Below are 25,044 nucleotides of genomic sequence, written 5' to 3'. Positions count from 1 at the left end.
TCTAAGCAAGCAATGATCAAGGAAATTTAACACCAGCAAGACTACACTTTAAAAAGTTAGCACAGTTCTTTTGGTAACTTTATAGTCATGTTTCTGTCTGAAATGTTTTCTTATACTAAGGGCCCAGTGCAAGAATTTGTGCACCTTGAAAGAAACTGTGGGCACAGAAGAGGGTCTTGGCCCATCCTCCACGCCCCCACCTGGTCCCTCCTGCCACAGTCCTAGGCCCCTGTCTGCTGGCAGCCCTGCTCCGATTGCCACGTTGCCACCACTCCCACATGCTGATGGCACTGACCTCACTCGCACCCGCTGCCAGTGCCAAGTGATTGGGACCAGCGCTGGGCACCAGCAGTGGGTGCGAGTGGAGCCGTTGCCGGCAGTGGGTATGAGCGGCAGCTGCCAGCCCCAATCACCCCTCAGGAGCAGGGGGAGGTGGAGAAGCCCTGAGGGTGATTGGGTGACAGCAGCCACCGCTTACCTCTGCTGACAGTGTTGAGCGATCGGAGCGGGCACTGGGCATTGGAAGCAGGTGTGAGTGCCAGGCGGCACCATGGCCAGCAAGAGCAAAAAATTTTCAGTAATCATCAGAGGCTCACCCCAGTGACAGTGACTGGCACCTGCCTTGGTCTGGCGCCCCCGCTCACCTACTCCACCATCCCGCTGTGGCCAACGCCCTCCATGTTCCATGCTCTGCTGCCTGCTGCCATTGCCCACCATGTTCTGTGTGCGCTCCCTGGTGGTCAGCGCACGTCATAGCGATCAGTTATTCGGTTGTTTCACCATTCGGTCTATTTGCATATTAGGGTTTTATCTATATAGATAATAGAAGGGCAATATGCACATAGACCGAACAGCAGAACAACTGAACAACCAATCAAAGCATAATATGCTAATTATATGCTAAGGCTGCTCAACTGCTCACTATGATGTGCACTGACCATCAGGGTGCAGATGCTCCGACTGGTAGGTTAGCTTGCTGCTGGGGTCCAGCTGATCAGACTGAGTGAGATGGGCCAGAAATGCCCTGGAGCCCTCCCGCGGTCCCTCCCTGGCCTGATTGTGCACCGGTGGGTCCCTCAGCCTGACCTGCACCCTTGTGCGATCCAGGACTGCTCAGGGGATGTCGGAGAGCCAGTTTCAGCCCAATCCCGCAGGCTACTCCCCTTGGGAGGGCATCAGATGCAGGGCCGATCAGGACTGATTGGGCACGGGCACACGGCGGGCACAGTGGGGGCAGGATGAGTGGGAGTGGCAGGTAGGAGCTGCAGGTGGCATTGGACTGTGGGTTTTGGCCTGACCCCTGCAGACCACCCAGAGGGACCCCACCCATGCACGAATTCATGCACCAGGCCTCTAGTGAGAGAAATAAAGAACATCACAGAAGTTAATTATGTGGGTCAATAAAATGAATACCAGTTGAAAAAAATAAAAATTATAACATGTTATATTTCAAATAATATTAGAAAAAACAATGCATGACAAAAAGAGGAAAGACGATTAAGGGGAAACAAATTTTAAAAGAGCTAACGTTCTATAGCTCTCTCAGAAATGGTAAAACTATGATTTTTTATCAGATGACAATAAATCAATTATACATACAATAAACACTAAAAGAATAGTAAAAAGTACACAATAACAAATTAGAAGGAAAAAATAGAATAAAACAAATTATAGACATAAAAGAGATGAGATAAATAGCAACAAAAGACATCTTTTAGAAACATGTCAAGAAAATATTTATAGATAAACTATATGATGCTTGGAATTGCTTCAAATAATCCAGAGGTGTAGACAAGAGAGTGTAAATATAACAAGATTAACCATGAGTTGATACTTGTTAAAGATGAGTGATCCATATACCCATGTTTATTATATGATTCTCTCTACTTTAATTTTTCATAATTAAAATAATGCATATGTATATGCAAGTATATATATGTTATATAATGCAAAATATCTCTTAATCTTTAACATATATTATAGAACTTCAAAAAATATCATAGTTACATTGCCTAGATATTTACTTTCAGATATTTCTTCATATTTTCAAAAGCAGAAATGTAAGATGTTAAGAAATGTAAATTATGATACCTAAAATATAAATGGAAGGATACAAATATATGAGGTATTTTAAAGATATAATAATTTATGAACCTACCAATTTAGTGTAAGATATTTATTTTTGGTACTTTAGTTAAAATAAAGTTTAAGAGACCTGTACTTTTATGATTGTGGGAATAGGTCATTATAATTTTAAAAAAAAATGATCTCCTTGCAACAAGGTTTCAATCATAAAAGTTGATCTAGGCCTATTATTCACAAGCTATGTTTTTCTTTATTGATTAAGGTATTACACATGTGTCCTTATCCCCTTTGCCCCTCATCCCCCCACTTGTGCCCTCACCCCCCAGTGTTTGTGCCCATTGGTTATGCTTATATGCATGTATACAAGGTTGGTGGTGGTTTTAACCACAAGCTATTTTATTTTATTTAAGAAAAAATGTAATTCTTTCCCAAGGATATGTGTACTGATGAGAGAGAGAGAGAGAGAGAGAGAGAGAGAGAGAGAGAGAGAGAGGAGAGAGAGAGATCAGTTGCCTCCTGCACTCACCCAGATCGTAACCCCAACCTAGGTATGTGTCCTGACTGGGAATTGAACGAGCAACCTTTTGGTATAGGGAGCGATGCTCCAACCAACTGAGCCACACGACTGTATCACAAGCTATTTTAGAATCACTGATTACTTTGCAAATATCATATACCAACAAAATACACATAAAATATCATGTAATGTTCTCTGAATCCCTGCACTTTATCTGCAAAGATCCCTTTGAATTAAACCAGCTATATCCCATTTAATAATCGCTTTAATTTGAACTTAAAATTAGCTTGATGATTTTCATTCCTTTAGTTAGTTCTTTACAGATTTAAAGTCCCCTGCTATATTAAATTATAATCTACTCAGATTATTTTTTGACTCATCTTTGGCTTTTTTTTGCATACATTTGGGTGTGATCCTGGCTTTCTGTTTCTCAGTGATTATTTCTTTTAAAATTATCAATTCCCCTTTGGGAATTTCATAAGGCTCTCATTCTACTATATTTGGAACATTGGCTAACTTAATGGTTCATAAAATGAACCTAATGGTCCATTGATGATAATAGCAATCTATATCAGGAAACATTTAGCATATTCATATTGTGAAAATTTTTATATTAAAGAAAGATTATTGGAAGTATCAACAATATTTTCTGCTAAAAGAGGTTAACATTACTCAAAGCACATCTTTATATTCAAGTATTCTCTTATCTTTTGATATTTAGATGAAATTTATTTGACAGATAATTATGGGTCAAGTATTGTAGGACTATCATATGCTTTGTATGAAATAGTAATTAACAGGCAAGATAAAGTTTTTCCACTTATAAATTTAATGTGTAGTTGAGTTTGAATGACTAGGCTTTCCTAGCTTAGTTACTAGGGTTCTTACTCATTAGTTCATATATATCATGTATCTGTTCTTCAAATAAATTGGTCTACCTTCTTTCAAAATAAATCAATCCTCAATGAAGACTTTAATTCCATGTCATAGCTTTCCCCCCTCATTTAATAGGATCTATGTATTGACTTTTACTAGTTGATATAGCTAATAAATTGATTTCTAGACACAGTGACCTTTACATGTGTGTTAAGATCTGATTTAGGATTGGGGGTAAATTTTTAAATGACAAAGTAACAGTTCTGTAGAATAAAAATTTTATTGTACAGTGTCCCAGGTCAGAGTGTGCATAGGATAGTTGAAAAGTCATGTAGGTGATGTATTTAATTCCTGATACTGCTAAAACAAATCACCACAAATTTAGTGACTCAAAACAACATAAATTTATTATTTTATTACTCTAGGTGTCTGGAATTCAAACATAAAGGTGTCATCAAGACTGCATTCTTTCTGGATGCAGTTTTCGTGCTTTTTCTAGATCTTAGAGTCCATCTGCTTTCCTTTTTTTGTCCCTTCCTCTGTCTTCAAGGTCAATAGTAACATCTTCAGATTTCTTTCTCTGACTTCTGTTTCTGTTCTTTAGCCTACTTACTCCATTTCCCTAGTCACCTTGGCTTTTCCAACTCTCCTATCTGCCTGAAGCAGGTCCATCTTTGCTGCTTGACACAGTTGCTGTAGGGAAGAAACATCTGCACAGCATATGTTTCAAGGGACCTGGCATATATGGCATACTGTTCTTAATAAGTTTGCTCCCCTTCTTAGTGCTATGTGTTCTAACCAAAGCCACCTCCCCGAGAAAGGGTGGGGATTTTTCTCTGGAGTTAGAGATTAACAGGACTAAGGAAGGGAATAAAACCCCTTAACTAAGTGCCAGGCAGGTAATTAATCACTTCAACCAAGAACAATCACACTTAAGCTACATAATCTTTACTTAGGATAATCTCCTTCAATTACTTCCTTGTAGCTTAACAGAACAATAGAGTACTGACCTTGGAATGGAGATAATAAACACCCTAACCTTTGGAATAGAATGGATAGGATTAAAATCAAATGGTATAAATACAGATGTAACAGCAGAATAAAGACAGAACCTGGCTGGAGAACCTGGTTAGAACCTGGCTAGAGAAGCTGGCTGGAGAACTTGCCTAGAACCTGGCTAGGCTGCTGATCAACTGAACGCTGTCTCCATGTCATTCCTTCTTCGCAGACTCTGTCCACACCTTTGGGAACCCCTGGATCTGCTGGTGTTGGACCTCAACACCTGTCTCCCTCTAATAAAGACCTTTGTGATTAAAGCCACTCACCTAATCCAGAATAACCTCATCATTTCAAGGTCCTTCATTTAATTGCATCTGAAAGTTCCTTTTGTCATGTTTGGTAGCATAGTCACAGGTTCTGGGATTTAGGGCATGAACAACTTTGGGAGATATTTTTCAGCCTACCACAGGTGAACACCTGTCTTAGCTTCCTCATGTATAATAGGAAGGGGCTATAACATGTTTTGCTCTATCATATTTAAGTCTAGGTTGACTTTCTTCCAAAAGAAAAGTTTGAGTTCTTGGAAGATTATATCATGACATATAATAATGTTCAATGACTAGAAAAGAGAAACAAAATATATGTAATTCCCCGTATTCCAACCAGCTTTGAAATAAAAACTCTAAATTATAATGTTGTATACTGCTATATCTATGAATGATAACATCAGAGTTACTGATTTATATGAATTATTATGAACACATTGACAATTTTCAAAATTTTCTGATTAGAGCTTTGCAAGAAAATGAAAATAATAAGGTATTAATAATGCCAACTAGATATAATTATCAAAAATATATTATGATATTATACAAAGAAAGTTATTATTTTTGTTCACTTGTTATTCTTGGAATTGGAATCCCATGGAGATTAAAGTAATTCATATTATTGTGCTAGGGCCTATTGTGCTAAAGCCTATTTTTTTTTTTGTTCCTTAAATACACCAAGATTACATTCAAAATCATGCATGCACTATAAATATTAATTGATGAATTCATTTTAAGTACTTCAAATTTTAAGTAGCAATATTGTTTTATGTTAATTATAAATCCACAGTATGAAATAGCTCATCAAAAATACTCACTAGGTGCCTACTGATACCATAGTTATAATGTGGTATAATTGGATTACAAATCAAAAGCTGTAAGATGCAGTCACATAAGCCTCACAAAATATAATCAATTATCTACTCTCATAGAAATAAACATGTATTAAATATATTATTTTAAAAATAAGAAATGCCATTTGTTATATTTTAGGCGTTTCATGAACTCTTTTTTAAACCAATATTAAAATTAAAGTATATACATTTATAATTAAGCAAATTGCATTAAAAACAAAGGAATATATATTTTAAACACATTTTCTAATTTTATTGACTTAATTTTTGCTATTATCTGTACTCTTAAGTTTATTTATATTTGTAATGTCTGTGTGGTAGCAATGCTATGTGATTGGTGTGTGTATTTCTTCCAAAGCCTGTGTTTAGTGACATCACTTTGGTTGATAGTTTAAAATCATCATGGAAATATTGACACCATGGGGATCAGCAAAAATTAAGATTCAGATATTTTTCTCCCAAAGCATTGGGAATTTGTTTTAAACATTAACCAATATACTATTGATAAAATCAGAGTAGATAGATAGATGATGATAGATGATAGATGATGATAGATAGATAGATAGATAGATAGATAGATAGATAGATGATAGCTAGCTAGATAGATGATAGCTAGATGATGGTAGATGATAGGTGACAGAGCTAGATATAGATGATTAGAGTTAGTTATATATATATATATATATATATATATATATATATATATAGAGAGAGAGAGAGAGAGAGAGAGAGAGAGAGAGAGAGACATGATAGATGATAGATATTGGTATGTGATCTTTACCATTACCATGTGGCAGAAATTTAGGAGGATTTAGCTCAGTGGTTCTGGCTTAAAGCTTCACATGAGATTGCAGTCAAGGTATATACAAGAGCAAGAGTTATCTGAAATCTTTACTGGGACCAGAGGATTTTCTACCGAGGTGGCTCACTCACATGGTTAACCAGGTGGTGCAGGTTTTGGTGGAGTCATCATTTCCTTGCAGTGTGGATCTCTCCATAGAGTGCTTGGCAGTCATACATCAGAGCCAGGTAGCAGATACACATATTATGAATGAACCTTAAAAGCCACATAACTTTACTTTGCCATATCCTGCTTATTAGATGCTAATTACTGTATCTGAGCCACATTCAAAAAGGAGAGGAATTAGCCTTCCCCTTTTGAAGGGAGGAGTGCTTAAGAATTTCTCTTTATATGTGATAAAGCCACCCAACTCTGGAAGGCAGTGTAGATTCCCTCATATACTGCCACTGGTTGTATATCAGATTTTAGTATTGTAAAATGTTATAATTTTAGAAAAGTTAAACATTAATGAGAAATTGTGTTCTAGAATTTAGTTTAAATATGCCAGTTAATTTCTACATTCTTACTTTACATTTTATATTATCTTAAGCCATATTGAAATGTTCCCTTTAGGTTTAAATCTTTGAAATTATAAGTTAATGAAAATATATCAGCCTATATAAACTTATTTAAAAAAATTGATGAAAACATTTCTATATGATATGTCAACTCTCTGACCACAGTAGGAAATGTAATTTAGTTTCTTTTTAGAAACTAGATTAAGCTTAATAAATGGCCTCAAGAAAACCACCTTGAATATTAATCATGATTATATTATACTAGAGGCCCGGTGCACAAAAATTTGTGCACTGAAGGGGGGGGATGGGGGGGGGGGCTCAGCCCCACTTGTGCCCTCTTGTAGTCTGGGACCCCTCGGGAGACAACGACCTGCTGGCTTAGGCCCACTCCCGGGTGGCAGAGGGTAGGCCCAATCCCTAGGTGCAGCCCCTGGTTGGGCTCAGAGCAGGGCTGATTGGGGAGTTGGGGCACCGCCCCCTGTCATGCACAGAGCAAGGCGGATTGGGAGGTTTCCATGCCACCCTCAGTCACGCTCAGGGTAGGGCCGATTGGGGGGTTGGGGCGCCGCCCCCTGTCACACTCAAGGCAGGGTTGATGGGGAGGTTGCGGCGCCACCCCCTGTCATGCACAGAGCAGGGCTGATCAGGGGGTTGGGGCGCCTTCCCCTATCATGAACAGAGCAGGGCAGATAGGGAGGTTGTGGCCCCGCCCCCTGTCACACACAGAGCCACAGGGCGATCAGGGGGTTTGGGCGCTGCCCCCTGTCACGCTGCTCCAGGGGCCAGGAGGCCTTGCTGCTCCACTGATCCCAGTGCTGGGAGGTATATTACCCTTTTTCTATATAGGATAGAAGCCTGGTGCATGGGTGGGGGCCGGCTGGTTTGCCGTGAAGGGTGTCCTGGATCTGGATGGGGGTCCCCACTAGGGTGCCTGGCCAGTCTGGGTAAGGGGCTAAGGGCCGTTTTCAGGCTGGCGGGTGACTGAAGCTCCCAGCCTCTCCTTTTTTCCATTTTTTTTTTTTTTATTCTTGGATTTATTTACCTTCTATAGCTGTCACTGGAGCGGAGAGCTGGCTTTAGCTGTGGGACCTCGGCTGCTGAAAGTATCTACCCTAGCTGGTTTGTGTCAGTGAATAGAGTGTCGGACTGTGGACTGAAGGGTTCTAGGTTCGATTCCAGTCAAGGGCGCATGTCTGAGTTGCAGGCTCAATCCCCAGTAGGGGGCATGCAGGAGGCAGCCAATCAATGATTCTCTCTCATCATGGATGTTTCTATCTCTCTCTTCTTCTCCCTTACTCTCTGAAATCAATAAAAATATTAACAATAAATAAAAGAAAATGTCTGTCATTTATCCAAATGTGTATCCTTAGGATAATTGTACTATCATGGGAAAGTGCATAATATTATGATCTACTGATTTATTACAATGAGTTAAGTTGCTAAATCAGACTCATGTACTAGAGGTATCAAGGACCCAGGGAATCAAGAGGCTGAGACAAAGCAGAGAGAGGTCTGATACAGTGAAAGCACCTCCCACTCCTGCAACCTACCCTCTCTGATCTTCTTTCTTATATCAGACAAGTTCTGTCTGATATCAAGTAGAACAAAGGGTTGCATAGGGATTAAACATTCTTCAGGGAGCCTTGCCTCCTATTCTGTATTTGCTTATCATAAACAATCCTTTACCAGGGCCATCTATTGAGAATAGTTTTTAGGAATAGATCCTCCTGGTAGGGAATGTCTGCTATTGACTCTCCCAAAAGACCATGTTAGCAAGTAGTTACCTAAGTCACCTGTCTACTTTTCTTCCCTTGGGATCATCCCCCAGTAATCAGGTGATAAAGGGATCACTGACAAGCTGCTTTTAGTATTTTCTCACCAATTCTTAAGGTTGAAATTTAGTGGAGATAATAGTAAATAGGGGAAAAGAGAGTTCAGAGTGGGACCATCCGGTTTGCAGCTCTGTGGAACCATAAAAGACACACTCAGGGGGCAGACTCAGTGAGCACCAAAGCCCCATCGAAGCAAGTCTAGCCCCAGAGGGGTGTCTCCAGCACAGAAGTTCTCCCACTGCAGACACAGCTGATTCTCACAGCCAATTGGCCTGGAGGTCAATTCCTCAAAGTGATATCTACAATAATCAAGGCTTAACTACAACAAGACTGTGCACAAAGCTCACAAGAGGGTGCACCAAGAGTGTCTACCTCAGGTAATTGGGACACTTAGCACAGAAAGGCACTCTATTGACACAGCGAAGCATAAAAAATGCCGAGACAAAGAGGACACAAACGACAGAATCGGAGGAAAGCAAACTGCTGGGTATAGAGTTCAAAATCACACTTTTAAGGTCTTTAAAGAACTGTCTAGAAGCCACCGATAAATTTAATAAGGCCCTTGAAAAGACTGGTGAGACCGCTGATAAATGTAGTGAGATCTTCAAGAAGACTGGTGAGACCGCCGATAAATGTAGTGAGATCCTCAAGAAATTTAATGAGACCCTCGAGGTTGTGATAAAGGACCAACTAGAAATTAAGCATACACTGACTGAAATAAAGAACATTATACAGATTCCCAACAGCAGACCAGAGGATCGCAAGAATCAAGTCAAAGATTTGAAATATGAAGAAGCAAATAACACCCAACCCGAAAAGCAAAATGAAAAAAGAATCCAAAAATACGAAGATAGTGTAAGGAGCCTCTGGGACAGCTTCAAGCGTACCAACATCCAAATTATAGGGGTGCCAGAAGAATATAGAGAGCAAGATATTGAAAACCTCTTTGAAGAAATAATGACAGAAAACTTCCCCTACCTGGTGAAAGAAATAGACTTCCAAGTCCAGGAAGCACAGAGAACCTCTAACAAAAGGAATCCAAAGAGGACCACACCAAGACACATCATAATTCAAATGCCAAGAGCAAAAGACAAAGAGAGAATCCTAAAAGCAGCAAGAGAAAGAAAATCAGTTACCTACAAGGGAGTACCCATATGACTGTCAGCTGATTTCTCAACAGAAACTTTGCAGGCCAGAAGGGAGTGGCAAGAAATATTCAAAGTGATGAATACCAAGAACCTACAACCAAGACTACTTTATCCAGTAAAGCTATCATTCAGAAGTGAAGGCCAGACAAAGAGCTTCACAGATAAGAAAAAGCTAAAGGAGTTCATCACCACCAAACCAGTATTATATGAAATGCTGAAAAGTATCCTTTAAGAAGAGGAAGAAGAAGAAAAAGGTAAAGATACAAATTATGAACAACAAATACACATCTATCAATAAGTGAATCTAAAAATCACGTGAATAAATAATCTGATGAACAGTATGAACTGGTGATTATGGTAGAATCAGGGACATATAAAGGGAGTGGACTGACTATTCTTGGGGGGGAAAGGGGTGTGGGGGTGAGGGAAGAGATTGGACAATAATCGTGCACCTATGGATGAGGACAGTGGTTGGGGAGTGAGGGTGGAGGGTGGGGTGGGAACTGGGTGGAAGGGAGTTATGGTGGGAAAAAAGAGTAACTAATGTAATAATCTGGACAATAAAGATTTAATTTAAAAAAATAGGGGAAAAGAAGAAGATAAATGAAAGTTTAAAACCCTACCCAGGGCAAATTTAGTATACAAAATTTTTCCTAAGTCCTACCTGAAAATTATATGTCTATTAAAATCATTTGGCCATATTAAGAAAATTCAAAGAGTATATTACTCCAATGCTCTGGAATTCTGATTCATTTTACGTAAGTTTTCATTAGTATATCTTAAAATGCAATTGAAAAAGAAACCTTTATTTCACACATGAAAGGAAATGGAATTTTTCTATAAAAAATGAGACAACTTACGGGTTTTATGGAATATTTTCAGTTTCGTTCATGTTAGTTCAGTTTTAGCTATTCCATTTCCATAAACAGCAATCTTTTCAGAGTGTCAGCATTCAAAGTATAGGTACATTTCAATTAGTTGACTTCAAAATTCACTGAAGAAATTCAAAGATAGGTCACTTAATATTTTTTCTTACTATTCATGTATATAGGATACAGTTCTTTTACAAATAGACAAAGACAACTCTATGCTTATTTCTGAGGACTCCTGAAAGTATGACTTTGAATCTTGATTCAGTTAAGGGAGAGTGGGGGTGTTCTAATTAGCTAACAAAATTCCCCTGGCAGCACCCAGGGCCAGTTTGCTTATTGATGGCTCTGACCAGGCTTTTTTTTTTTAATTGCAAGATTATTTATAATTGTGACATATTATAGAATAACTATTAAATTATGATAAGTTATCAAAGTCAATAGAAAAATCAGAAACTGCTGGGGTCCAACCCCAGCAGGTCCAGGGGTCCCCAAAGGTGTGGACTGAGTCGGCGAAGAAGGAATGACACGGAGACAGCATTCAGTTGATCAGCAGCCTAGCCAGGATCTCTAACCAAGCTCTGGTTAGGATCTCCAGCCAAGTTCTGGTTTTTATTGTCTTGTTACATCTGTATTTATACCAGTTGATTTTAATCCTGTCAATTTCTATTGAAAAGGTTAGGGCGTTTCTTATCTCCATTCCAGGGAGTAAAGATTATGTAGCTTAAGCGTGATTGTTCGTAGTTAAAGTAATTAATTACCCGCCTGGCACTTAGTTAAGAGGTTTTATTCCCTCCCTAACTTCAGGGGAAAATCCCTACCTGGGGAAACAACCTTTCTCAAAGAGGTGACCTTGGTTAAAATACATAGTGCCAAGAAGGTGAGAAAACATATTAAGAACAGTATGCCATATATGCCAGGTCCCTTGAAACAGCAAGGATGGACCAGCTCCCGGCAAATTCCCCCTTTTTATTTTTTAAAAGCCAGGCATTAAAAAGAAAAACCTGAAATGCTCTCTTGTATCCATTTTAAGAGTAGGATTGGCGCTTTCCGCTATTACCTGAGTCCTGATCTATCACCCCAGGGAGAGCTTGCCAATCCTGCACTTTCCTGGGGTGGAAAGGCTGCAGTAGGGTTAAGGATAAGGCTCCTTGGGCCTACCTTCTCCCATGCCTTTACATTTACCTTTCCTTCCTCAGAAAAGCATGGACATACTTCTTGTATAAAACGTTCTGTCTGACTGGGAGTAACCTAATTCCTCTGCTAGCAAGCATATGTGTTAAAAGATCAATACAGAGTCTTATTTCTTTAGACTCAGTATGGCACATCTTCTCAATCTAAGTTCTGTACTATCCACCTTCTTACGCTACTTATCCTCTATAGGGGGGTCTGCAGTACCCTGGTGGAGTCCTATCCGTCCCAAGTGCGGGGTTCTCAATGGGGGGGGGGGGTTACCTAGGGGAATCCTGTACCAGGGGTTCCCAAAGGTGTGGACGGAGTCGGCGAAGACTATCCACCCTCTTCCTACAGTGGAGTCCTATCCGCCCCAAGTGTGGGGCGCTTACCTAGGGGTCCCTGTTCGGGCGCCAGATGCCAGGGTCCTGCCTCAGCGGGTCCAGGGGTCCCCAAAGGTGTGGACGGAGTCGGCGAAGAAGGAAGGACACGGAGACAGTGTTCAGTTGATCAGCAGCCTAGCCAGGATCTCCAGCCAGGATCTCCAGCCAAGTTCTGGTCTGGATCTCCAGAGAGGTTCTGGCTAGGATCTCCAGCCAGGTTCTGTGTCCATGTTCTCTTGCTAGGTTCTCCAGGTTCTCCAGCCAGCCTCTGTAGCCATGTTCCCTCGCTAGGTTCTCCAGGCAGGTTCTATCCAGGTTCTCCAGCCAGGTTCAGTCACCAGGTTCTAGTCAGGTTCTCTTGCCAATTTCTGTAGTCAGGTTCAGTCCAGGATCTTTTGCCATGTTCTCTTGCTAGGTTCTGTCTCTAGGTTCTGAGGCCAGTTTCTGTCCAGGATCTTTTGCCATGTTCTCTCCAGCGAAGTTCTTCTGTCTCTAGAGAACGTTCTGTGTAGGTCCTGTGCCAATTTCTGTCTCTCCCTCTGTCTCTTTCTGTCTTGTTACATCTGTATTTATACCAGTTGATTCAATCCTCTCAATCTCTATTACAAAGGTTAGGGCGTTTCTTATCTCCATTCCAGGGAGTAAAGATTATGTAGCTTAAGCATGATTGTTTGTAGTTAAAGTGATTAACAACCTGCCTGGCACTTAGTTAAGGAGTTTTATCCCCTCCCTGACTTCAGGGGAAAATCCCTACCTGGGGAAACAACCTTTCTCAGAGACCTTGGTTAAAACACATAGTGCCAAGAAGGTGAGAAAACATATTAAGAACAGTATGCCATATATGCCAGGTCCCTTGAAACAGCAAGCATGGACCGGCTCCCGGCAATGTCCTTCAGCCTGGCCAGTGTTGCTCAGTGGTTGAATGTCAACCCATGAACCAAGAGGTTACTGGTTTGATTTCTGGTCAGGGCACATGTCTGGGTTGCGGGCTCGATCCCCAGTGGAGAGGCGTGCAGGAGGCAGCTGGTCAATGTTTCTCTCTCATCAATATTTCTTTCTCTCCCTCTCCCTTGTTCTCTCTCTAAAAATCAATAGAAAAAAAATTAAATCATGCTTTAAAAAATATTTAACAATGCCAGGGAAATTTTATTTTGTGGAAGTGAAATGAGGAAGCTTGACTGCTTGGCTACATGACTAAATGGAAGTGAAAGACACCGCTGGGCACTTTGATGTGAGCTGTCCAGGAATAATCCAGATACTAAGTGTGTCTTTATGCAAATGAAGAGAACCCTGTAGACTTCTACTTGGTTGCCTCTCAGACCCCCAGTGTTTCTTAATTGCCTTCAGCTCAAGATAAATTTTATGTCAAAGAGGCATATTTTGGGGTGACATATGGCTTCCTTCATGTAGAACATATGATTTGTGAAGCATTTACTAGTAGGTCTCTCTAGTTCTGGCATCTTTAAACTCAATGAAAGTATGCATCTTTGCTAGAGAAAGCTATGTCCACATCAATTTTCATTAGAATCTTTTAATATTTACAAAAATGAACATTGTGTCAAATATATCCAAAAATACATCTAATTTTCTAATTCTACTACTATTTTGTACCACCCATTTGTCTATCCACCCCCTCTCTAATAATTTACCTCTATTTTTTTTTTTTAATTTTCACATTTCATTCTAAATCTACTTACTATTACATTCACCTACAATGATCATTACTGCCTTATTGACTTGGCTCATACTGCTACTTTGAGTTGTCTCTTTTTTTTTTTACTTTTTCTGGTATCTTTAGGCTTTAAAAATTAGCTTAACTTCTGCAACAAATTATTAAAATAAAGTAGTTTTAAAATATTAAAATAACAATTCAAAACAATAAAAAATATACCAACAGAATCACATGATTAGTTGCCAACTAGATAATTTCTAAAGATTTAGGAGAGGGAGAGCTTACTTCATTTAAAAAGGTGGCATTTGTTATAATCATGAGCATCAGAGTTATTAATTCTCTTTCTATTTGGCATTTTTCTGGCCAATTAATCATGAGAGGAAATAGATATGTATCACTGAGTGAAGGCCTTAAGAGTTTGCTTTGCTTATAAATTTCTGTGTGATAATATAATACCATCACACATTTTATTGTAACTTCCAATTTGAAGGTCAAGAATTCAGATAGGAATCAGATGGTTGATTCTTCTCCTCCATGTGGAATTGACTGAAATCAGTTTGTTGTTTTTAGTTGGCAGTAGGTCTGGTCTGAAAGGTGCAAAATAGCTTCATTTACATATGTGGCTCCTTGGTAGGTGTGGCTGAAAGGCTCAAATTTGCACTGGGGCTTCTGTTCAGTGCACTTCCTAGTATATTTTGCCTCAACACACACCAATGTCCAGGTAGCCATGCAGGACTTCTTAAGTGGTATCTCAGAGCTTCCTAGAACATAAGGCTTTGGAGAATCTTGTAACCTAGATTGGAAGTAACACATTGTCACTTTGCCATATATATTGTGGTACCAAGCAAGACACTAAAGCCAGGAAAGATTCAAAGGACAGGAAATTAATTCTATTACCTCATAAAAGGAGTAGGAAAAAGTTGTATTTTTAAAAAATCTGCCACAGAGTTATTGTATAACTAGAATGCTGGTACACAAATTTGTGCATGGATGGGGTCATTCAGCCTGGCCAGCAATTGGGGCCAACTGGGGCTATCTAGCCGAGTCCTGATCGGACTGATCTGGGCTGGCCTGCCAGGGGAAAGACCACGAGAGTTTGGCCAGCCCCAGGAGGTTGGCTGTGGGAGCACACTGACCACCAGGGGGGAAGGTCCTGTATTGAGCATCTGCCCCCTGGTGGTCAGTCCGTGTCATAGCTACCAGCCATTACTCCAGTCATAATGGTCCCTTCGGCTTTTTTATATATGGATTCTTCACATTGCATTCTGCTCATTCTTCTGATAATAGAAATACATGATAGACAGTGTGGGAAGGTCAGGCTTTGAAGTCAGGCAAAACTGGACTCAGTTGCTTACTTGCTGATGAGTGAATATTTGAAGAAAAGATTAGAGGATGCCTTTAGAAGGGCATTATTAGAATAGGGGAGTGTATAGGGCAGTGATGGCGAACCTTTAGAGCTCGGTGTGTGAGCATTTTAAAAAACCCTAACTTAACTCTGGTGCCGTGTCACAAATAGAAATTCTTTGATATTTGCAACCATAGTAAAACAAAGACTTATATTTTTGATATTTATTTTATACTAGAGGCCCGGTGCACAAAAATTTGTGCACTCGGGGGGGGAGGGGGTGGGCCTCAGCCCGGCCTGTGCCTTCTCGCAGTCTGGGACCCCTCAGGAGATAATGACCTGATGGCTTAGGCCTGCTCCCGGGTGGCAGAGGGCAGGCCCAATCCCTAGGTGCAGCCCCTGGTTGGGAGCAGAGCAGGGCCGATTGGGGATTTGGGGCGCCGCCCCCTGTCTTGCACAGAACAGGGTGGATTGGGAGGTTGCGATGCCACCCTCAGTCATGCTCAGGGTAGGGCCGATTGGGGGGTTGGGGTACCGCCCCCTGTCACACTCAAGGCAGGGTCGATGGGGAGGTTGCGGCACCACCTCTTGTCACACACAGAGCAGGGCCGATCAGGGGGGTGAGAAGCTCCCCCATATCATTCATAGAGTAGGTCCTATAGGGAGTAGGGGCACCGCCCCCTGTCACACACAGAGCAGGGCCGATCAGGGGGTTGGCGCGCTGCCACTGTCACACTCAGGGCAGGGCCAATGGGGAGGTTATGGCTCTACACCGTCACACACAGAGCAGGGCCCGTGGGGTGGGGGTTGGGGCACTGCCCTCTATCGCCCACAGAGCAGTGCCGATCAGGTGGTTGGGGCGCCGCCACTGTCACACTCAGGGAAGGGCCGATGAGGAGGTTGTGGCTCTACCCCGTCACACACAGAGAAGGGCCGATCAGGGGGTTGGGGCGCTGCACCCTGTCACACTGATCCCGGTGCCGGGAGGCCTCTCGGCTCCGCTGATCCTGGTGCTGGGAGGCATATTACCCTTTTACTATATAGGATAGAGGCCTGATGCACGGGTGGGGGCCAGCTGGTTTGCCCTGAAGAGTGTCCTGGATCAGGGTGGGGGTCCCCACTGGGGTGCCTGGCCAGTCTGGGTGAGGGGATGATGGCTGTTTGCAGCTGGTCACAAACCCTTCATGGTGGGGGTCCTTACTGGGGTGCCTAGCCAGTCTGGGTGAGGGGCTGAGAGCTGTTTTCAGGCTGGCAGGTGATTGAAGCTCCCATCCGCTCCTTTTTTTCTTTTTTTTTTATTCTGGGCCAGCTTTAGCTTTGAGGCTTGGCTCCAGCTCTTTGGCCTCCGCTGCTGAAAGCAGGTTTCTGGCCTTTGTTTACCTTCTGTATTTGAAACAATGTTGCGATCCTGCTGGCTGAAGCCTGGCGGACTAAAGCAGGTTTCTGGGGTTTTGTTTAGATTCTATATTTGTAACATAGTTGCTTAGAGTTGCAGCTCAGAGGCCTGCAGCGGTAGGCAGGGAACGTTGGATTCCTCCATCACTGAAGCAAGCAAGCCTCATGTTCCCTTTAAGCTGCCTGGCTGCCGGCCACCATCTTGGCTGGTAGTTAATTTGCATATCACCCTGATTAGCCAATGGGAAGGGTAGTGCTCGTATGCTAATTACCATGTTTCTCTTTTATTAGATAGGATATTTAAATGCCATTTAACAAAGAATAATCAACCAAAAAAATGAGTTCGCGTGTCACCTCTGAAACGTATGTCACAAGTTCATCTTCACTGGTATAGGGAGTACTCTTAAATAAGCCATTTGACAAGAATGAAAGTTTCTGGAAGTGGATAAACAGTTGTGAGGAGAAAGGGAAACTAGGTAGACAGGGGTGGGACCATGGAGGGAGATAGTAGAACCTGGGTGGAGTTACTAGGACAACCTATCTGAGCAGAAAGAAAGGCACAGGGAGGAGACAAATTTTAAAATTGTATAAATGTTGCTAAGACAGACATCTTGCAGATAACCAATCATAAGACACTAAGATATATAACCAATCCCAAGAATGTTATTAAGGCAGAATTCTTTGAAAGTATCAATCAGGAGCTAGCAAGGCATGTATATGCCCCGAGATTAAAAAGCTCATGATTGCCCTAACCGGTTTGGCTCAGTGGATAGAGCGTCCGCCTGAGGACTGAAAGGTCCCAGGTTCGATTCCGGTCAAGGGCATGTACCTTGGTTGCGGGCACATCCCCAGTAGGGGGTGTGCAGGAGGCAGCTAATCGATGTTTCTCTCTCATCGATGTTTCTAACTCTCTATCCCTCTTCCTTCCTCTCTGTAAAAAATCAATAAAATATATTTTTTAAAAAAGCTCATGCTTCCTCTTCTCTCTCTCTCTCTCTCTCTCTCTCTCTCTCTCTCTCTCTCTCTCTCCTCTTTCTCTCATGCAGTGGGTTCCTGACTGTGGCAGGGGATGCACTCCCCTGAGCTCACATGGTTTATGGCCATGTGGGACTCTACCCATGGGCTAACAGCCAGTAATTAGCGTGGATGCTGCACTGCACCCACTGTAACATGGAAAGGAAGTTTGGGATGCTGGCCTGCTCCTGGAACCCCAGCTGTACCTTTTCCAGCACGGGGATCTCTCAATAACTTCGCTCCTGCTAATCATTTTTATCTCAAATCCATTCTTGAGTTTTGCAAGAGAACAAACTCAAATCCCACATTTTGGTTTCAGTGATAAAGAACTAAAAAGTAGCTTCAGTCAAATTGTGTCCAACTTAAAAACTGATTGAATTTCTACTCTAGGCAATAAAAAGTCATGTGTTTGTTTATTATAAGGATGTAACACAATGCTAGGCACATAGAGGCAACTTAGAAAATAATGTTAATAGGATAAATTATAAAACACTATATTGATTTTTATCATATTCTTTTACTCAAAATCCCTTCTCTGGGAAACTAATGTGTTCAGAGCAGTAAATTGATGAGACATTTAAAATATGAAATATTATACTAAGATAGATATAAAGAAGTTTAGATCTTTTTAAAGTGCATACATTATTTTGGTTTCATTCAAATGGACTTTCAGACTCTGTGGACACACCCCCCAAAAAAGAAACTTAAGAATTGAGGCAATTTTGTGGTTTGATGCTTGAATTATTTGAATAATTACTTCACTTTTCCAACTCACTACACATGGGAACATACACTGAACATACACATTCTTACGTATTGGGGGAAAAGAAAATCAGGTTTTCACTTTTATTCATATGGGAAATATAAGCCAAAAAAACTTAATCTTAGCAATATCTAAATATTATGAACAAAGTTTAGCCTGCCTGTTTCACTGATTAGTTTTAGATAGATGTTTTAAAACTACTATTCAAATTCAGAATTTTGCATTCAAGGTAATGTTTGCCTTAGAAAGCAAATGGGTTTAAACAATGCAATCTTCATTCCTGAATTGAAATGAAAATGGGGCACTGCAATCTGTAGGGAGGTGAAGGAATGCTCATAGTTCATTAAATAATGTGAGTAGTAATGAGGTTTACACAAATCAAACAGTGTGTTAGGTAATTGTAATGTTGCTTTGTGGTGAACCACCTGTCAGGAAGTACTTCCAGCCGAAGGCTCAATCTGCTCTCATGCCTCCAGACGATTTCTAATTAGTGTAAACTTCATCTGTGGCAGGCTACCAGAAAATTAAAAAAAGTTATTTGTAGGCCCTTTGTTTTCTCTATGATGAAGGAAAATAATTGTTTTACTTCAAGTACTTTAATTTTTCAAGAAGTATTTGATGTACAAGCTCTAAGAGAGGAAGTATAGACATCTTTAGGTGCACACAGACACTTAATAGAAGAATGTTTCAGAACAGATCAGCATTACTGAATGCTTTCTTTACATTGATCCATTTGAAAAGGTAGAGAGAGGGAGAGAGAGAGAGAGAGAGAGAGAGAGAGAGAGAGAGAGAGAGAGAGAGAGAAAGAAGAAGAAGAAGAAGAAGAAGAAGAAGAAGAAGAAGAAGAAGAAGAAGAAGAAGAAGAAGAAGAAGAAAGAGGAGGAGGAGGAGGAGGAGGAGGAGGAGGAGGAGGAGGAGGAGGAGGAGAAGAAGAAAGAGAAGAAGGGAAAGAGACTAGTAAGACTAATATACACCGAGTGGCCAGAATATTATGACCACCTGATGTTTGTAGGCAAATTAGCTATAATTTTGCACTGAAGTTGCTAAGGGCCAGACCATTATAAATAGGGAAGCAGGATGTTTACCATGACAGTAGAAGTGATTTTTTTTCTGAAAATATGGGTAAACAACACGAGTTAACAGCCTTTGAACATGGAATATATACACACATATTTTTATATATATATACTAAATGGATATGGGATCTCAATCTAAATACTTCTATTACTTCTAATATTTTGAAAATAATTGACAGATATAATTATATTTTATATTTGTCAAATAGAAAAGAAAATGTTAAGCTTCTGTAAAATAGGCATATACAATTCAGCAGAAAGAAGTTTAAGATAGGAGTGCATTCACAAGAAGGAAACAAGCAAATAAACCTTAAGGTAGAATTAGCAAAATTTGCATCACTGTAAAATTCTCACCAAACTTTAGATTGAATTTCCAAGTTAGATAGTCTTCAGCAAGTTTAAATAATAGGATTAGAGACTTAGCCTGATCATACTATATTTACTGCAACCACAGAGATTCCATGTCTTGAACCTTAAAGGAAATGCATCTTAGTGATTAAAAGCTTGGACAATTCCAAAGTTCATATGTAATCACAAAGATCTACAAAAAGCCAAAACAATAGTGAGAAGGAAGAACAAATCTGGAGTTTTTTTACTTCCTTATTTCAAAATATATTTTTAGGCAGTGTCATCTGAATCTTATTAAGAATAGAAGGAAAGACTTCAAAAAGTCTAGTCTAAAGATGAAGCATCTATATATATAAAAGGCAAAGTGTCTGTCCGACTGGTAGCTATGATGCACACTGACCACCAAGGGCAGATGCTCAACACAGAAGCTGCCATAACATGCACTGGCTATCCTATATAATAAAGAGGTAATATGGAAATTGACTGTCACACCCTCACACAAGATGGCCACCCCCATATGGTCACAAGATGGCCGACAGGGGAGGGCAGTTGTGGGTGATCAAGCCAGCAGGGGAGGGTAGTTGGGGGCAACTGGGCTGGCAGGGGAGGGAGGTTGGAGGCAATCAGGCAGGCAGGGGAGCATTTAGGCGTAGATCAGGCTGGCAGGGAAGTGGTTAGGGGGTAATCAGGCAGGCAGGCTAGTGGTTGGGAACCAGCAGTCCCGGATTGTGAGAGGGATGTTCCATATTGGAGAGGGTGCAGGCTGGGCTGAGGGACACCCCCTCCAGTGCACGAATTTTGTGCACTGGGCCTCTAGTAAAATAATAATCTGACTGATAATAGCCTCCAAACAGATTTTATTGAGTTTTGTTGGAAATATAACTTCTATTTCCTTAGTGTGAGTAAGTAGCAGAATCCAGGATAAATGAATAGTGGGGAGAGAGTTCTTTCACAGCTATTATATGTAAATCAAATAACTAAGTGCATAACTCATATGTATTCAAAATAGGAAGAAGAAAGAGTAGGAGAAGAATGAGGAGCAGGAGGAGGATTGGTATCTCTGAAAGAAACTGAAGACCTTGGGTTCTTCTCAGATATAAGGAGAGAGAGAATTCAATTATAATGACATCTTTTATTATTATTATTATTATTAGTTAAGGTATTACAAATGTGTCCTCATCCCCCCCATTAACCCCCAACCTCCCCCCACACACACACACAAACTCATGCTCCCATCCCCCTGTTGTCCATGTCCATTGGTTTGGCTTATATACATGTATACAAGTCCTTCGGTTGATCTCTTCCCCTTACCCCCGCCCTCCCCTACTTTCCTTCTGGGGATTGATAGCCTGATTGCTGTTTCTCATATAATGACATCTTTTTGAACAGCATCTACTTTTCTTATTGTTTGAAGACAGTGACCACTCTACTTGCACACTAAAAGAGGAAGACATGTGCAGAGAAGGTTAATATTTCTTGAACTTTCCCTCTGTGTCAGACATTTTTAGATGGCATTACATTTGTTCCTCTTAACATTGATGTGAAATTGATATTGATATCACTCTTATGGAAAGAACAAACAGCTAAGACACCATAACTTGCAACATTTCTAATAACTGTTATAGCTGAAAAAAATGGAAACACAGTTACAAATGTCTTCAATGCCTCTTTTTTCCATGAAGTCTTCTCTTGGTATACTTCAGTTTCTCATCTTGCTTTTTGATAAGGAAGGAAGATAGACCTTCTTCTTAGATAAATGTTCTATGGGAGAAGACGAAGCAAGAAAAGACACATGTATGAGCATGTAAAAACATCATTCCAATTCTGAACTTACACATCAACCTTGATTATTGAAAAATGGATATGAAATATAGTTACTTATATGACAAATGAGGATAACTGAAAATTACCATCAACTTCAAGTGAGTGAAATTTTAATCTCCATATACTTTAAAAAAAAAACAGATATTATTTTATTTTACTGAGTGATTATGGAGGAAAATCACTTTTTCTTGAAAGTCAAAATAAATCAAGAGTATCCTAGATTTCAATTATTGAGTGTGATTATGGCTTGCCAAATATAAAAGTTTTTAGCTAATCATAAGCAGACAATTTGAATAATGTTCAATTCAGGGGAAATAAATATAAAAGCTATGTTTGTCAGCTAGTCTTAGATGAATGTCAGTCATGTAACTAAAAGATTAGACATTGCTGTTTTTGTGTTAATTCCAGGTAGTTTTGCATATTTATGATTTTTTTTTCCTGAGATTGTATATCAACTCAAGTTTTGAATTTAGGTGACACATTTGACATTACACAAGGCTGACAATGTGGAAGCATAGGATGTGCTTTGAAAGTTCTAAAAACATCTCTTGTTAAAAGAAGGAAAGAAGAGAAGAAGGAGGAAGGAAAAGAAGATAGGAGAAAAAATAAGGAATAAAAAAAAAGAAAACCATTATGTCAAAAATACCCACTTTATTCTGGGTGACACAGGACATGTACTGCAATAATAGAACCACCCCAGATATCATTCTACAAAAAAAGAAAGGTGAATGCTATAGTGCCAATTGCAATTTTATTGCCTTTACTCTTCTTTGTAAAAGTTCCATTTCACTAAATTGGGATGGATTTGTGCAAAGTAGTTAATGTAACACAATAAAATGATGAGGTTGATCAACCTCAGATTTTTTTCTTTTACAGAGAAACATGCATACACTGAAGTTTGCTGTGAAACAAACTTGGATACTAATTTTTCAGAAATATGCTCATTATTGACTGTAGTGGTGACCATGAATGAACACAGAGAATAGCAAGAAATAAAACAATTTTGGAAACATCAGGCAATCTTCATCTTTGCCTATTTCCCCTAATATCTAAGTCTTAATAAGATACAAACAAATCATGCCAACTATGTCTAAGCTAATAGCCCATAAAACTCAGATAGTAAATAGGTTGGTTATGAAAGTTTAGTACAGTATTTAGCGCTTTTTAAAAAGACAATTTATTGTTTGGTTAGGTATAAAACTGTGCTTCATTACCCCTTTTTCATTATTCAGTAAAAAGCAAAGTATTGATATATTTTAGTAAATCTCACTTTGAAACTAATGGATATGTTGCACAATATCCATTCTGAAAACTACGACTTTACAGATGGTTAATGACAAGGCCAGTTTTGCATTAGGAGTATTTTTTATTAATTCTTTACCAAGTGTTAGATTTTCAAATTTAATACAAATTGAAATAATTTGAATAATTATTTTTAAAAATACAGTGTTACATATGTGTCTACTTTTACCTAATTGCTAAAGCTTTCACATGCCATAGGAAACTTTTCTCTTAGTTCAGCAACAAATTTCACAATAATTTCTCATGTCTTTCAGAGAATAACTCAAATAATTACTAGAAAATACTTAAGAATAGTCCTTTGATTATTTTATCAACAAAAATTTGGGATCCAGTAAGATTCTAAAAACATTGATCATATCTTTGAACTTAATTCAGTGGACTTTATTATAAACTAGACACCCAGCACACGACTGAAATCGCACAAGGAGGCATACCACAGGGGGCTGGGACCTGTGCCTTATCAGGGTAACACCAGCTGTGGCATTGTGTTGGCTGGGGTGGGGGCATGCTCTGAGCCATGAGGCGCAGTTCAGAAGGTGGGGACATGCCCCTGGCCATCGCGTTGTGTCTGCTGGGGTGGGGGCAGGCGCTCCTGTGTGTTGTGTCTCTTCTCCAGCCCACCCCCAGCCCAGCCTCCCCACAGCCACTGGGGTGGGGGCCGCACTCAGTCCCCTCCTGCCCATCTGTGCCCAGCTCCTCCTGAGCAGTCTTGACGTTTAGCTAATTAGCATATCTGTTTATATAGATAGATACTAGAGGCCCAATGCACGAATTTGTGCATGGGTGGGATCTGGTGGGTCTGTCGGATCAGATGGGGCCAGGCCAACCAGGGGGAGGGGCCGCTGCCAATGGGGGTGGGGTTGGCTTGGGGGAGGGGTCATGGGTGGTTGGTCAGCTGGCAGGGTCCCCTGGTCAAACTCCCGGTTAAACTCCTGGTTGCGGGGACAACTTGCATATTAGCCTTTTATTTATAGGATTATAGAAACTACTTTTATATAATTTTTATAGTTAATATCTTTAATGAAGTCTCACCAAAGAAGAGTGATTTGTCATTATTACTAAGAAAATTTTTGGTGACCAGATGGCATTATTCATGACATAACTATATAAAGAAGCCACAGTGATTCATTTAGAAATATACCTTATTTTTCAAGAATTATCCAAATCTAAAATAAAGAACAACTCCCCCCTCTAATAAATTTGACTGAATAAAACAAATAAATCAATAAAAGGGAGGACAACAGAGAAAAAAATCTAAGGAAACTGAAGGCATGATTTTGAAAGTTGTAATTAAATGATAAATATGCGGGGGTGAATTAGTTAGAAATTACTCTACAGATTACTTTTGATCTCTCTAGTCACCACTTATTGAATGTCAGGAAAGGTTAGTTTAGTGATTGATTTATCTTTTCCCTTTCAGCTTTATTGAGGTATAATTGGCAATTAAAATTGCATACATTTACGGTGTACAATGTGATGGTTTGATATATAGATATATTATGAAATGGTTACTCACCAACGCATTTTTAAAATATAGACTATATTTCAATTGGAAGAGTGAAATGAAACATTGAGGGGTTCTAGGCACAATGTTTAGGGGAGACCCAGAGATTTTCATAGAGCAAATCCATTAAGACAATTACGCCCATTCACTCTCCTTCATCACCCTCAAACCAGCGAGAGACATTATTAAGCACGTACCCTTTAAACCTCAAAAAGACATTTACTGCTTTTCCCTTACTCATTTGTTAGAGCAAATAGTCTCTAATCCCTTTTAGATTTTTTGGGGAGCAGTGCAAAATAAATCAATACTGCTTTTAAAATACTAAGATGAAATATAAAAAGTAGATTTTTAACTAGAGAATGATATTTGTACCATAATAC

The sequence above is a fragment of the Myotis nattereri genome (assembly GCF_964212035.1).
Source record: "Myotis nattereri genome assembly, chromosome: 3".
Lineage (NCBI taxonomy): Eukaryota > Metazoa > Chordata > Mammalia > Chiroptera > Vespertilionidae > Myotis > Myotis nattereri.
Note: the sequence above shows the minus strand (reverse complement) of the source record.